Genomic DNA, 15705 nt, shown 5'->3' on the forward strand with positions numbered 1-15705 from the left:
ATTATCCCAAGAACAAACACACACATCCATGCCCGAGGGAGGGCTCTAACCTCCGCCCGGACCAGCCGCACAGTCCATGAGTGCAGCGCCTGAGACCGCTCGGCTAATCCCGCGTGGCGTTAGACGTCTTATTGCCATCAAAAGTTATTAGCGTAAGAAGTGTCATGGGTACCATGAAAAGAAAGGACACTTTATTAAGTAGTAATGCTAACAGAACACACAGGTATATTGCTGGGGAGGCATGATGCACGTTACACCCGGACGACAAAAAGTGGGGCAAACATAACGAAGTTCCCACACAGAGATGAAAAGTGGCTTGCTCACAGGCACGGTCACTGGCAGACAGTAACATGTCTGTATGCAATAGCTATCAGACAGCTTAGGCGAACACAGGTATGGTGACAAGGCTATGGTGTTTGAGATTGATCTCCACCAAGGCTGGAAGTTTCCATAAATGAGAAACACCTTCGGTAGCATCAGGGGAAAGCAACGTCAGTAGTCATACTCATCCAGAACTGACTGAAACATCATTGTATAAGCTAATAGCACACAGGATCAAGTCAGTCATAGTCACACATAGTCGCATTAGGAATCAGTACCAGGAAGCAGAAGGAGCAGTACTATAGCCAAGACTTGGAGTCACTATAGAGTGACAATTTGATGCTGCTGCAGTAAAATCTACGAGAAAACTGTACAAATTCTAGGGAAGACAACTGAGTTTCCAGTAAGTACCAAGAAACCGTTATAATCTTGAGTTTTCAGCCTGTTAGTGAAGAAAAGGTCAGTAGAGTTTGTCTCTAATAGTACCAACGAGTGATATTTGTTATTTCCTGTGTGCCAGGATATAGACAGGGACAAGAATTTCTGTCTTACACTTTTCTCCTAGTGTGAGTAAGGTTCAAACTGCGTGTGTTGCAGCGACTGATAATTGGTGTTTGCTGTGTGCCGCAACATAAACGGGAACGACGCAGTCTCACACTCGTCTTCCGTTGTGTTTACATTAATTAATTGTGTATTGTGGGAACGCGGTGCAGGCAGAGCACTCGCCTCTGACAGGGAAAAGTAGAACTCAGGAAACCGGAACGGTGGAAGAGACTAACATTTAGAGTGGTGGGGTGTAATCTTTGATAAATGAAAGACAGCTCTCCGGGTAAGGTGAACTATTGGGAAAACTTAAATCGTATCGTTCAATGTTTGTCCCCTTATTCAATTCCTACGAAGCCAAAAGTCTCCTCTCCGTTCCAAAATCTTCTGTGCTAAGCATCGTAGGAGACCTTCCTCCCTCCCACTCTCCTAAAGGTAACTTAGTTGATCTCATCCCCCAGTGTCATTAATTTCCCGACTGCACCACGCAGGTCACACCTTCGTCCAAAGTTTGTGATACCACCTGTGCCGGAACACTACATTGCTAATGCTCTATCAGTCAGGTGGAAATTGACAGAGAAAGCTGGTTGACCACTACTGGCTTGCAAGAAGAGTTAGGAAAAATTCCTTTTTTCCTTTTGCTTGACAATGGGGAAAAACAAGAGTGAGTTTCCTGTGGATTTTACTACCAGTAAATGAAGGTCTGTCTGCAGTTGACTTCTTGACTTCAAAAAGGCTATTTTAAAGCTACGTTTGTTCATGAGAAAAGGGAACGTGACCCTGGCTCCAAGCGTGTTAGAGACTAACTCAACAGAAGGTGTCACAAAAGCAAACACAAGCCATTCATAGTAACATTTTACAATGAGATCAATGATAAACTCGACACTATGCTAAGGTGACCGCCTATTACAATGTTACAAGAAATGTACGCCTTTGGCATAAGTTTATATTTACTGCAATTACACTACTGGCCAATAAAATTGCTACACCAAGAAGAAATGCAGATGATAAAAGGGTATTCATTGGACAAATATATTATACTAGAACTGACATGTGATTACATTTTTACGGAATTTGGGTGCACAGATCCAGAGAAATCAGTACCCAGAACAACCACCTTTGGCCGTAATAACGGCCTTGATGCACCTAGGCCTTGAGTCAAACAGAGCTTGGATGGTGTGTACAGGTACACATGCCCATGCAGCTTCAACACGATACCACAGTTCATCAAGAGTAGTGACTGGCGTATTGTGACGAGCCAGTTGCTCGGTCACCATTGACCAAACGTATTCAATTGGTGAGAGATCTGGAGAATGTGCTGGCAAGGGCAGCAGCCGAACATTTTCTGTATCCAGAAAGGCCCGTAAGGGCCTGCAACATGCGGTCGTGCATTATCCTGCTGAAATATAGGGTTTCGCAGGGATCGAATGAAGGGTAGAGCCACGGGTCGTAACACATCTGAAATGTAACGTCCACTGTTCAAAGTGCTGTCAATGCGAACAAGAGGTGACCGAGACGTGTAACCAATGGCATCCCATACCGTCACGCCTGGTGATACGCCACTGTGGCGATGACAAATACTAACTTCCAATGTGCGTTTATCGCGATGTCCCCAAACACGGATCCGACCATCATGATGCTGTAAACAGAACTTGGATTCATCCGAAAAAATGACGTTTTGCCATTCGTGCACCCAGGTTCGTCGTTGAGTACACGATCACAGGCGCTCCTGTCTGTGATGCAGCGTCAAGGGTAACTGCAGACATGGTCTCTGAGCTGATAGTTCATTCTGCTGCAAACGTCGTCGAACTGTTCGTGCAGATGGTTGTTGTACACAGGGATCGAGACGTGGCTGCACGATCCGTTACAGCCATGCTGATAAGATGCCTGTCATCTCGACTGCTAGTGATACGAGACCGTTGGGATCCAGCACGGCGTTCCGTATTACCCTCCTGAACCCACCGATTCCATATTCTGCCAACAGTGATTGGATCTCGACCAACGCGAGCAGCAATGTCGCCATACGATAAACCGCCTTCTCGATAGTCTAAAACACGACCTTTATCAAAGTCGTAAACGTGATGGTACGCATTTCTCCTCCTTACACGAGGCATCACAACAACGTTTCACCAGGCAACGCCGGTCAACTGCTGTTTGTGTATGGGAAATCGGTTGGAAACTTTCCTCATGTCAGCACGTTGTAGGTGTCGCCACCGGCGCCAACCTCGTGTGAATGCTCTGAAAAGCTTATCATTTGCATCTCACAGCATCTTCTTCCTGTCGGTTAAATTTCGCGTCTGTAGCACGTCATCTTTGTGGTGTAGCAACTTTAATGGCCAGTAGTGTATTAGTACAATTGGAATAAATGCACCAAGTAATATACGTGGGAAACTTTCTTATCCTATTGCGATTCGGATTCCCCACCCAGCCTGAATATCGACTTGGAGAAAAAGTCAGAGATTCTCAGGCTTCGCAGCACAGTAGCAGATCACTCCCAGGGAGGTCGCGACTGCTGCTTGTCCGTCGACTGACACGAGAGTGCCGGCAAATACCTGGGCCCCGCATTCATTGCTCACTTCCTCACAATTCTGCGAAGCCGTCAGTATGTGCCACTGATGGTAGAGTAAGTGACCTTGCCTGCTCTTATGTTTTCGATTAGGCTCTCTCCCTGAACAATTTTCTGGACGGTTACGATGATTTTCGCTACTCTTCAGTCTTTGCTTCCGCCTGGCTGTTCATTTCTTGAACTCCACCAATACTGACCATTGGAATCTTCCGTTTCTTCCACCGGTCTCTGTGCCACCGCCAGTGTGATCATCAGCTACCTTCTACTTACACAGAGTAGGTTAGACAACTGGCGACGAGCAGTTTCTCACCATGCAGCTATTCAATGTAAAGCATAGATTTTTGGTTTCTACAGTTGCGGCAGCAGTAGTTACAGTTGCAAGAACTGTAACAACATCACCTACAACAGTAACTGCAACAGCAACAACAGAAACAACAAGACCAGCAGTAGGAATTACAACGGCAACAACAGCAACGGCAACGGCAAGAAACAGTGGGTCTTTCGAAAGAAACAACGGACCCTATTATCATAACTACTGCAAAACAAATAACAGTCTGCCGCTGCAGCATCGTTGCTGCCCCCTGAGTCATTCACTTGTTTCGACGAGGCAGACAAGAGTTGGGAAATAAATTTGCGTCGTTTTGTCCACTGAGAGGGAAATCACATAACTGAAGCTCAACGTTAGAGTACACTTTTAATGTCTTCTAGAAATAAGTTGTACAAGATGATGTACAAACCGATGACATTGTAATTCTGTCAGAGACAGCAAAGGGCTTGGAAGAGCAGTTGAACTGAATGGACAGTGTCTTGAAAGGAGGATATAAGACGAACATCAACAAAAGCAAAACAAGTATAATGGAATGTAGTCGAATTAAATCAAATGATTCAAAGGGAATGAGTTTAGCAAACGAGACACTTAAACAAGTAGGTGAGTTTTGCTATTTGGGCAGCAAAATAACTGATGATGGCCGAAATACAGAGCATGTAAAAGGTAGACTGACTCTGGCAAGAAAAGTATCTCTGAAGAAGAGAAATTTGTTAAAATCTAAATATAGATTTAAGTGTTGCGAAGTCTTTTCTGAAGGGATTTGTGTGGAGCATAGCCATGTATGGAAGTGAAACATCTACGATAAATATTTTAGACAAAATAAGAATAAAAGTTTCGAAATGTGGTGCTGCAGAAGAATATTGAAGATTAGATAAGTCGATCACGTAACTAATGAGAAAGTACTTAATAGAATTGAGGAGACGAGAAGTTTGTGGCACAACTTGACAAAAAGAAGGGAACGACTGATAGAGCACATTCGGAGACATCAAGGGATCACCGATTTAGTATTGGATGGAGGTTTGTGAGGGAGTGGGGTTAGAATCTTAGAGGGAGACCAAGAGATTAATACAGTAAGTAGATTCAGAAAGATGTAGGTTGCAGTCCAACGTGGACCAGATTTCCTACCTATTTAATTAGTTACGTAAAAAAAAGAGTTAAATTTGGGTGGTCATAGGCGTGACAGAAAGCTTCCTTGCAACTTAGCCTTTGACCAGCACCTTGCAACATACCTCAGACTGCAGTGTTGATGAAACACTGTCCTACCAAAGACGCCGATGGCACAGAACAGCCCATTGCATTTGCGTCTAAGACATTAAATGCGGCACAGTGACATTACTAAATAGAGAAAGAAGAGTTGGTCATCACACACGGTGTCAATAAGTTTCATGTACATCCCTACAGTACCACGTTTTGAGAGATGGCACGCCACTCTCTCACTTTAAAAAAATTGTTAGTCAGAATAATATTCATATTTTTGGTCATAATGTCTGTGTTCCACAGTACTAGATTTGGTATGTGTGGTTTAAGACTTTTCACATGAATAAATTGCGGGCATAATATTCATATAACCGCTTATGTAGCCTGTAGAGAACTTGTGCCCAAGGGACCATAGCGGAGGCGACGGAGAAAGATGGATTGCGGGCCACAAATGCTGTGTCCAGCGACCCGGCTCTGCGAGTGATTTTGGGAAGCAGCGCTCTGTAGACTGTACCTGCAGAGGGACATCGGGTGATGAAACTCCCCTCTCTCCATTTAGGGTCAGAGGGTGAACTTATTCATCCTGAGCGGGCAATCTGACGTTGGACCATTCTATCATACACCGTTGTGCCTGTGAGTCAAATTGGTTTGTCCACACCAGCGAACGGGTGCACCTCACACTGAAATCTGCCGGGATTTCAGGCCTCTGATAGGGAAGTTTCCTGCATTCTAATAATCACAACGCCAGAACGTATAGATTGCAAATTTTCGGGGACGTGTCAGAACATTACAGCTTTCGCAGAGCGCCGCTCCTCGCTCACAACGCGCTGTTTTCAGCTGAACGCTGTTGGCATCAAACTTGGGGTTTATTAATGTAAAGTCCAGAAGCATCCCTGCCTACTGAGGAGAAGGGGAGGATCCCAAATGTGGTTGGCCAGAGGAGTCATGGAGGTGCAGAGCTACTCGTCAGATTGGCCAAAGCTTGTTAAGTGCCTTTGCGTAGTTTGATCGACTATAATAAGCGAAAAATGACGCTCCGCCATAATATTTTAAAAACCCTTGTTTTTGTGTTCAGAGAGTTCCCAGTCAGATCGCTGGGGCGCCGACCCCGTGTCTCTTGTGGCCAGCCTCGGTAAGCTCGGACATATCTATTTTTCTCACTTGGAGTGCTGCTCTCAAATCTGTACTTAACGTACTGCTAGTGTTCGTTACTTCTGTTAGCACCCACCATCGTAATTCAGACACTGACTTCTGTTGTGCAACCAATGGCCTCCTTTGCGTTTTCTAACGTTTAGAATTAGTCTTCATTGTAGTAGTTAGCCTGATCGCTAGTAAATAGTGTTAACCAGTCCCTTTAATTGCACGAGTCCCCTGCTGCAATTTATCGATTTTCATCTTCCGATTATAAGCAATAAATTGTGGCCCTGGAAAAGTTTCTCAGTTTAAAAACATGGTTTCAGGGTTTTTGTCTTACCATTATACACTTTCCAGTCACATTAATGTGGCAACCTTCGAAAAGCCTGAATAACCACCTTCTGCAGCGTGCAGCCCGATCGAGGTGGTCCCACAGATTGTCGATTGGGTTTAAATCCGAGGAGTTTGGTGGCCAGGGGAGCACGGTAAACTCATCCTGGTGCTCTTCGAACCACGCACGTACACCGCGAGCTGACACTTTGTTTTGTCCCGTTGGAAGATGCCATCGTGCCGAGGAAAAACAAACTGCATGTGGAAGTGGACATGGTCCCCAAGGATAGATGTACACTTGTGCTGAAACGTTGTGCCTTGCAGAACGACGAGATCACCCAGGGAATGCCACGTAAACATTCCCCACACCATAGAGCTCCCTCCTCCAGCGTGGACCATTCCGACGATTGTTGCAGGGCCGTACTCGCAGGGCGGTGTGTCGGATGGAACATAAATGTATTTCATCTGAAAAGGCCACCTGCCGCTTCTCAATGGACGTCCAGCTGCTGTACTGGTGTGAAGAATCCAGCCTTCATCGCCGATGAACAGGAGTCCGCATGAGTGCATGAACCAGGCGCCTGCTCTCGAAGCTAATACGCAGCAACGTTTGAACGGTCGTTGAGCACACACTGTTGGTATTCCCTTGGTTCATCTCGGTGATCAATTGCTCAACAATTGCACGTCTATTCGCCTGTACACATCTGTGCAGCCTTGGTTCACCATTGCCATCTGTGGCCACTGGTGCATCACAGTTGTCTCGGTGCCGGTTTTGCATAGCGCCGTTTTATCATGCACGGTGTGCTTTAACCACAGCGGCCAGCGAACAGTTTATCTCCTTGGCCCGAAAGCCAATGATCATGCCCTTTTGGACGTCAGGTAAATCACTCCGTATCCGCACTGCGAAAACGACTGCACTGTTTTCCTGATACGCTTTATGTACCCTCCACTGGTAGTGCAGTCTTTGAGTGGTTATTACGCGTTGACATCGAACATAGGCGGTGGTCACACTAATGTGACTACATTGCTTATAATCTATATGAAACCTTTCAGCGTACAACCTTCCTTTATGATTACTAAAAACGTGTTAGCAATGATCCAATTAAGCTCTGTTCACGATTCTATTACGTATCTCCCACATTAATTAATTTCCCCCAAACCATGTTCAGCTACTGTTTGTCCTGCTATTTCTGTTCCTGCTGTCAAATTCCGGTCATTCATGACAATTACATTTTTTGCCTCCATTAGTGAATGGAATTTTTTAATCACACCATACATACTCTGAAACTCCACATTATACACACATCAAAAAAAGTTTTCCATCACACCGGTTCCCAGAACGTCTGAAGATAGACGTTGACTGTGGATAGCTGTTCGATAGCGTCGGCACTGTTACTTTGAGCCAGGAAGGTTTCTCAACAAGGGAAGTGTCCAGGCGTCTCGGAGTAAACCAAAGCGATGTGATTCGGACATGGAAGAGATACAGAAAGACAGGAACTGTCGATGATATGCCTCGCTCAGGCCATCCAAGGGCTACTACTGCAGCGGATAACCGCTACCTACAGATTATGGCTCGGAGGAACCCTGACAGCAACGTCACCCTGTTGAATAATGCAGCGTTTCCGATGAGAAGTGTTTGATCACCCAAAATACAGTCCGTAATTGGCTCCCCCTGAGTCTCATCTCTGCTCACAAGAACCGCTGGCTATGAAGACAAACATTTTCCACAAACAACGAGCTGCAGACCAGTGCAGATAACTGGCCGACAGCAAAGGCAGCTGCTTTCTATGACTAGGATATTGGAAAGTTGATGCAACACTATGACAACACTCGAAGTTGGAGCGGCCACTATGTAGAGAAGTAGGTGGAACTTGTACCTAACTGTTGCAAATAAAACGTTTCTGTGGTAATAAACGTTGTTCACCTCGAAGAGAGACATCCATTTACATAATGCTTGGCCCTCCTGCACCATCCCCGGAGGCGGGAAAGGGAGGGGGGGGGGGGAGGTGACTTTGAATTCTTGAATAGGAAACTCTATATTTTATTGCAGATTTGGATTCTCCCTGAAAAAATTTGTAACTTTTCCTTCCGTTTCATGAGAGATAGCGCTGTAATCGGCAAACATGGAAATGAAGTGACAATTGTTGCAAAACAGTACTATCTCAAACAAATACTCATCCGATTAAGACAGTCGAAGCACTTTTCTGATAATTTTGATAATGCTACCATGTGACAACTCCCACAATCGAATGAAGCATAGACCATGATGATGCACTCAGTCCACGGTCAGACTCTGGATGGCACTTCAATGATTCGGACTCCACATCTCTCGTCGCAGTTGTTCCACGATGTTAACGATTACAGCGAGGGTCGACATCATTACCGCGTATTTTGAGGTTATCGACGAAGTTCGTCAAAGGGTCGGTAGTCTGTGTACCAATAGAAATATTCGTGCTGCTACGACTTTTCGCAGTATTGTCCAACTGTTTACTGAAATTGGAAGTGTTAAACCTACTCGGCCTGTGACAAACGAAAATAACATAGTGAATGTTTTAACTTCGGCTGCTGCAAATCCTCACATTAGTTCTCGGCAAATTGGGCGAGGTTCAGGAATTTCGCAAAGAAGTGTTCTACTCATTCTGCATGCACGAGAGTGGCATCCATTTCACTTACCGCTCCATAAAGAACTGCATGGTGACGATTTTCATAATCGCCTGAATTTCTGCAACTGGATACAGGAACAACTGGCAGTCAATGATAATTTCATCTCACAGACACTTTTCTCCGACGAAACAAATTTTACGAATCGTGGTTCAGTGAATCGACATAATATGAATTATTGGTCAGTGGACAATCCCCATTGAGTAAGGCAAGTTGAACATCAACGCCCTTGGAGTGTCAACTTTTGGTGCGGTTTTAGGTACGCAGGAAATTGGCCCACACTTCATAGAAGGTAATCTGACTGGTCAAATGTACAGCCACATTGTGGATAATGTTTTACACATACTAATGAATGATGTTCCACTTGAAACGAGACTCGATATGTGGTTTCAACACGATGGATGCCCAGCGCATTATTCACGACTAGCTCCAGAAGTTTTGAAGCGAAACTATTCGGGTCGATGGATTGGACGAGTAGATCTCAGACGTGGCCCGCACGATCACCCGATTTTGCTTCTGCCGATTTTCTCCTATGGGGGTGCCTAAAAGAGAGAGTTCACATGGATGTACGAAACACCCCGAAGATACGCGGCAGCGTATTCGCACTGAATCTGCAAACATTACCGCAGACACACTAATACATGTCGGATTGTCTTTCAGACACAGGGTTGCCATGTGCATTACAAACAACGGACAACATTTCGAACATTTGCTGCACTGAAACAATTGTGACAGGTAAGGTGGCTCACAGTTATCAAGCACCCCGAGACAGTGAGACGCAAGGGGACTCGCCAAAATCAAGCAACCCGAATGGTTTACATACTACTACGCCAACGTCGGTCTTCCTGGGTAACGCTAAATGTAGTCTAAGAATGCACTGCGGGAGGGTAGACAGAGTCACATGATAGCGTTTTCCAAAATATCAAATAATGTACTTTGACTTTCCTAATTGGATTTGTATTTTTGTGAGATACTACCGTTTTGCAACAATTGCACCTCATTTCCATATTTACCGATTACAGCGCCATCTATCATAAAACGAAAGAAATGTTTCGTTCAAAAGCAACATATTTTTTCAAGGAGAATCCAAATCTGCTATAAAAATAGGGTTTACTGTTTAAGATTTCAAATTTCAAACAGTTTCAAATTCCTCACTATATATCTTCGAGTAACTACTGCAACCTACATCCTTCTGAATCTGCTTAGTGTTTCATCTCTTGATCTCCCTCTACGATTTTTACCCTTCACGCTTCCCTCCAAAACTAATTTGGTGATCCCTTGACGACTCAGGGCATGTCCTACCAACCGACATCTTCTTCTAGTGAAGTTGTGCCACAATTGGCTCTTCTGTCGAATTCTATTCAATACCTCCGCATTAGTTACGTGATCTGCCCGTCTAATCTTCAGCATTCTTCTGTGCACCACGGTTTGGAAGCGTCTATTCTCTTCTTGTCTAAACTATTTATCGACTATGCTTCACTTATATACATGACTAGACTCCATACAAGTAATTTCAGAAACGACTTCCTGACAAATATATACTCGATGTTAACAAATTTCTCTTCTTCAGAAACGCTTTCCTTGCCATTGCCAGTCTACATTTTCTAACCTCTCTACTTCGACCTACATCAGTTATTTTGCTTCCCAGGTAGAAAAACACATCTACTACGTTAAGTGTCCATTTCATAAACTAATTCTCTCAACGTCACCTGATTTCATTCTGCTACGTTCTGTTACCCTCGTTTTGCTTTTCTTGATGTTCATCTTATATCCTCCTTTCAAGACTCTCCCCATTCCGATCATCTGCTCTTCCAGGTCCTTCGCTGTCTCTGACAGAATTTAAATGTCGTCGGCAAACCTCAAAGTTTCTGTTTCATCTCCATGTTTTTAATTCCTAGTCAAAATTTTTCTTTTGTTTCCTTTACTGCTCGCTCAATATGCAGATTGAATAACATCGGGGATAGGCTGCAACCCTGTCTCACTCCATTTTCAATCACTGCTTCCCTTTCGTGCCCCTCGACTCTTACAGCTGCTGTTTGGTTTCTGATAAAATTGTAAATAGCCTTTCGCTCCCTATATTATCCCCTGTCACCTTCAAAATTTCAAAGAGAGTGTTCCAGTCATCATAGTCAAAAACTTTCTCTAAATCTACAAATGCTAGAAACGTAGGTTTGCCTTTCCTTAGCCTACCTTCTAAGGTAACTCGTAGGGTCAGCATTGATGCGGTTTACGAAATATATCCAGCGGTAACGTTAGGTGACTCACCCTGTATATTCCTTCCACCATTCTCCTTTCCCATCTTTGCTTAGGACTTGTTTTGCATCTGAGCTCTTGATATTCGTGCATATGGTTCCCTTTTCTCCAAAGGTCTCTTTAATTGTCCTGTAGGCAGCATCTATCTTACCCCTGGTGATATATGCTTCTACATCATTACATTTGTCCTCTAGACATCCCTGCTTAGCCATTTTTGAGACGTTTGTATTCCTTTTCGCCTGCTTCATTTAATGCGTTTTTTGGTTTTCTCCTTTCATCAATTAAGTTCACTATCTCTTGTGTTACCCACCGATTTCTACTCGTTCCCGTCTTTCTACCTACTTGATCCTCTGCTGCCTTCACTATTTCATCTCTCAAAGCTACCCATTCTTTTCTATTGTACTTCTTTCCCCTTTTCTTCCACGTGACCGCTACGGTCGCAGGCTCGAATCCTGCCTCGGGTATGGATGTATGTGATCTTCTTTGGTTAGTAAGGTTTAAGTAGTTCTAAGTTCTAGGGGACTGATGACCTTAGAAGTTAAGTCCCATAGTACTCACAGCCATTTGAACCAACCGCTTTTCTTATCATTCGTTCCCTAATGCTCTCTCTGAAACTCTCTACAAACTCTAGTTCTTTCAGTTTATCCAGATCCCATCTTCTTAAATTCCTACCATTTGCAGTTTCTTCAGTTTCAATCTACAGTTCATAACCTATAAATTGTGGACAGAGTCCACGTCTGCCCCGAAAATGTCTTACAATTTAAAACCTGGTTTCTAACTCTCTGTCTTACCATTGTATAACCTATCTGAAACCTTTCAGTATCTCCAGGCCTCTTCCACATTTACAACATTCCTCCATGATTCTTAAACCAAGTCTTAGCTATGATGAAGTCGTGCTCTGGGCAAAATTCTGCCAAGCGACTTCCTCTTTCTTTCCTTACACCCAGTTCATATTCACCTACTACTTTTCTTTCTCTTCTGTTTCCTGCTTTTGAATTCCAGTCCCCATGACTATTAAATTTTCGTCTCCCTTAACTGTCTCAATAATTTCTCTCATTGCGTCATACATTTCTTCATTCTCTTCCTTATCTGCAGAGCTAGTTTGCATATAAACTTGTAGTAATGTGGTGGGTGTGGCCTTCGTGTTTATCTTGGCTACAATAATGCGTTCACTATTCTGTTCGCAGTAGCTTATCCGCGTTCCTACTTCTTATTCATTATTAATCCTACTCCTACATTACAGTTATTTGATTTTGTATTTATAACGCTATTTTCACATGACCTGAAGTCTTGTTCCTCCTGCAATCGAACTTCACTAATTCCCACTATATCTAACTTTAACCTATCCATTTCCCCTTCTAATTTTTCGAACCTATCTGCCCGATTAAGGGGTCTGACATTCCACGTTCCGATCTGAAGGACGCCAGTTTTGTTTCTACTGATAACGACGTCCTACTGAGCAGTCCCTGCCCGGAGATGCGAATGGGGAAGTATTTTACATCCGCAATATTTTACCCGAGAGGACGTCAGCATCATTTAACCATACAGTAAAGCTGCATGCCCTCGGGAAAAATTACGGCTGTAGTTTCCCCCTGCTTTCATCGGTTCGCAGTATCATCATAGCAAGACCGTTTTGGTTGATGTTACAAGACCAGATCAGCCTATCATCAAGACTATTGCCCCTGCAGCTACTGAAAAGGCTGCTGCCCCTCTTCAGGAACCACACGTTTATACACAAATGTCAGTGACGACCTGCAGGATGATTCTTGTTAGCGTATAAAAACCCCCGAAGCGAAGTAGATGACGCTGAGATAAGTAAGTTAATATAAGGCACACGTAGGGGCCGCATATGTTGGGCAATATCCTAAAAGTAGATGACGGAGGTTGATCCCCGCCGCACGTACAGAGGTTGAGCTTATTGGTCTTTCGCACCTGATCATCTCGACCCATGTCAAGTATTCACGTCAGTGTGGTTCACAGCTACGTGGACGACTGTAGCTTATGAGTCTCAGGTTTCTAACCTTGCGTGTGGCAGGAAGTATTTATTTCAATGGGTCAGACAGTTATTTGTTTACACTGAGATGATATTTATGATTTCATTTACCGGTATCGTGGTCCATGTTGGTTTATTGCGAAGTACAGTATAACAAAACACTGGCGTATTGCGTCACAAGTAAATGAGTATAAGGTTCCGAATTTCGTCGCTACGTTTCCTTTACTAAATAAAATTCTTAAAGAAGAAAATAAGGGATTAAGCGAAGAAACACAAAATGACGATGATGGTTTGTGGGGTGCCCAACTGCGTGGTCATCAGCACCCGTACAAATTCCCCATGTTTACACAGTCCATTTTCTTTTCACAATCCAATCTACTCACTCTCACAAATGATGATAATGAATAAATGATGGAGACAACACAAACACCCAGTCCCCGGCAGAGAAAATCCCCAACCCGCTTGGAAATCGAACGTGGGGCCTGTGATCCAGCGGCAGCGTCGCTACCCCCTAGGCCTTGAGCTGCGGACGAAACACAAAATAAGAACAGCCTCTCCTTGGCAATATCAAGGACCATCATTCTGTATGTTCTATGTTTACAACAGATCACATTTACGAAAAAAAAGAGCAGCCTAGCGGAGCGATGTGCAGCACTGTCAGCTACCGGCGAGGGTAGGATCGACAAGCTCAACCGATGCACGTGCAGCAAGTTACGTCATCTGGTTACGTCAGAGGTTCAACATTTTTCATCCACTTTTCAGGTATCTCCCGACATTCACTGTCCCATTAATCAAATTGTCTCAGCGTCATCTACGTCGCTTTGCGTTTCTTATACGTTTATAAGAACCACCCTCTATGTCCTGAATGCCACAGAGGAATCTAACACACAGGAGTTCAAAATTAGAGCAACAAACCGCTATTTCCCCGTCCTGTGTCTAATTCACGTTATAATTACACAATCTGTCAACCAGATATCCGTACGGTAGTGTTCTGCACGGAAGACGGCATTGCGGTTAACGGACAACGATGCCAGCGATGATGTCGGGGAACCTACGAAACGAGGCAGTGCTTGCCCTACATTCACAATCGCTGTCTACACATAGACGGTGGAGTATGCCACAGAGAAGATGCCTACAAGACCCTCTGTGGTAGAGGTCCAGAGAAACAAAGGAAGCAGGACAGTCGCAAACTGATGTGGCCCGTTGGCTTAGTGTGAATCGTTCTTTTGTTTCTCGGATGTGGCGATAATGTATAGAGACCGAAACTGCAACCCGAAGACCAGAACTGGGCCGACCAAGTGTGACTTAAGAAGAGAGGACCGTTATTTGGCTGTAAGGGTACTACAGTACCGCCTTAGTACTGCATGGCAACTGGTGTGTTATCTCGCAGTATCCACTGGATGTGTTGTATCGAGGCAAACGGCGTGCAGAAGGCTTCGGCAGAATGGATTTTACTGTCGGAGATCTGCTGTATGTCTGTCTCTGACGCGTCTTCACAAAAGGGAACGCCTAGAGTGGAGTGATCAACATACCACATGGTCAGTCGAACAGTGGACCAATATTATTTTCCAGGATCATTTGCGGTTGTTGCGAGGTGCTGTGGGCCTAGACTTCGTATTGATGGACGATAATGCTCGACATCGTTGGGCAGGGTGGTTGATGTTTTCCTGGAAACAGAAGATATTGCATCCATGGCGCGACCTGCTCGCTCTCTCGATTTGAATCCCATAGAGGATGTCTGGGATGCATCATGTCACCATCTAACAACCACTCTCCAGGACTGCGAGCAGTTCTGCAGGAAGAATGGGCCTTATTGCTTCAATATATATCATTAACAGCACGCCCCATCGTTGTCAGGCCGGTTCAAATGGTTCAAATGGCTCTGAGCACTATGGGACTTAACATCTATGGTCATCAGTCCCCTAGAACTTACACCTAACTAACCTAAGGACAGCACACAACACCCAGTCATCACGAGGCAGAGAAAATCCCTGACCCGCCGGGAATCGAACCCTGGAACCCGGGCGCGGGAAGCGAGAACGCTACTGTCAGGCCGGTATTGCTGCCAGAGGTGGTCACAACCGATACTGTGCACATTCACCAGTTGTCAGAATGTGTGTGCAAATCAGTTAAATTGGAAGAAACGAAGGACATTTTTGTCTACCGTTATGTATGTGGCGGTTGGTTGAGCTTTATATTCTTTACATTGTTTCTTCTTACTATCAGCTGTTTATACTGTTTTATGGCAAAATAAAAGCAAACGTGCAAAATTTCCGTTTATTGCTTTAATTCTGGACGGCAGTGTGGTATATACATGGTTTCCCAGAAATGTTGCGACAAACTTCGAGCGGCTGTAGAGTGTGCCGTGAGTAAGAAACCGAT

The sequence above is a fragment of the Schistocerca nitens genome, chromosome 3 (genome assembly GCF_023898315.1).
Source record: "Schistocerca nitens isolate TAMUIC-IGC-003100 chromosome 3, iqSchNite1.1, whole genome shotgun sequence".
In the NCBI taxonomy this organism is placed as follows: domain Eukaryota; kingdom Metazoa; phylum Arthropoda; class Insecta; order Orthoptera; family Acrididae; genus Schistocerca; species Schistocerca nitens.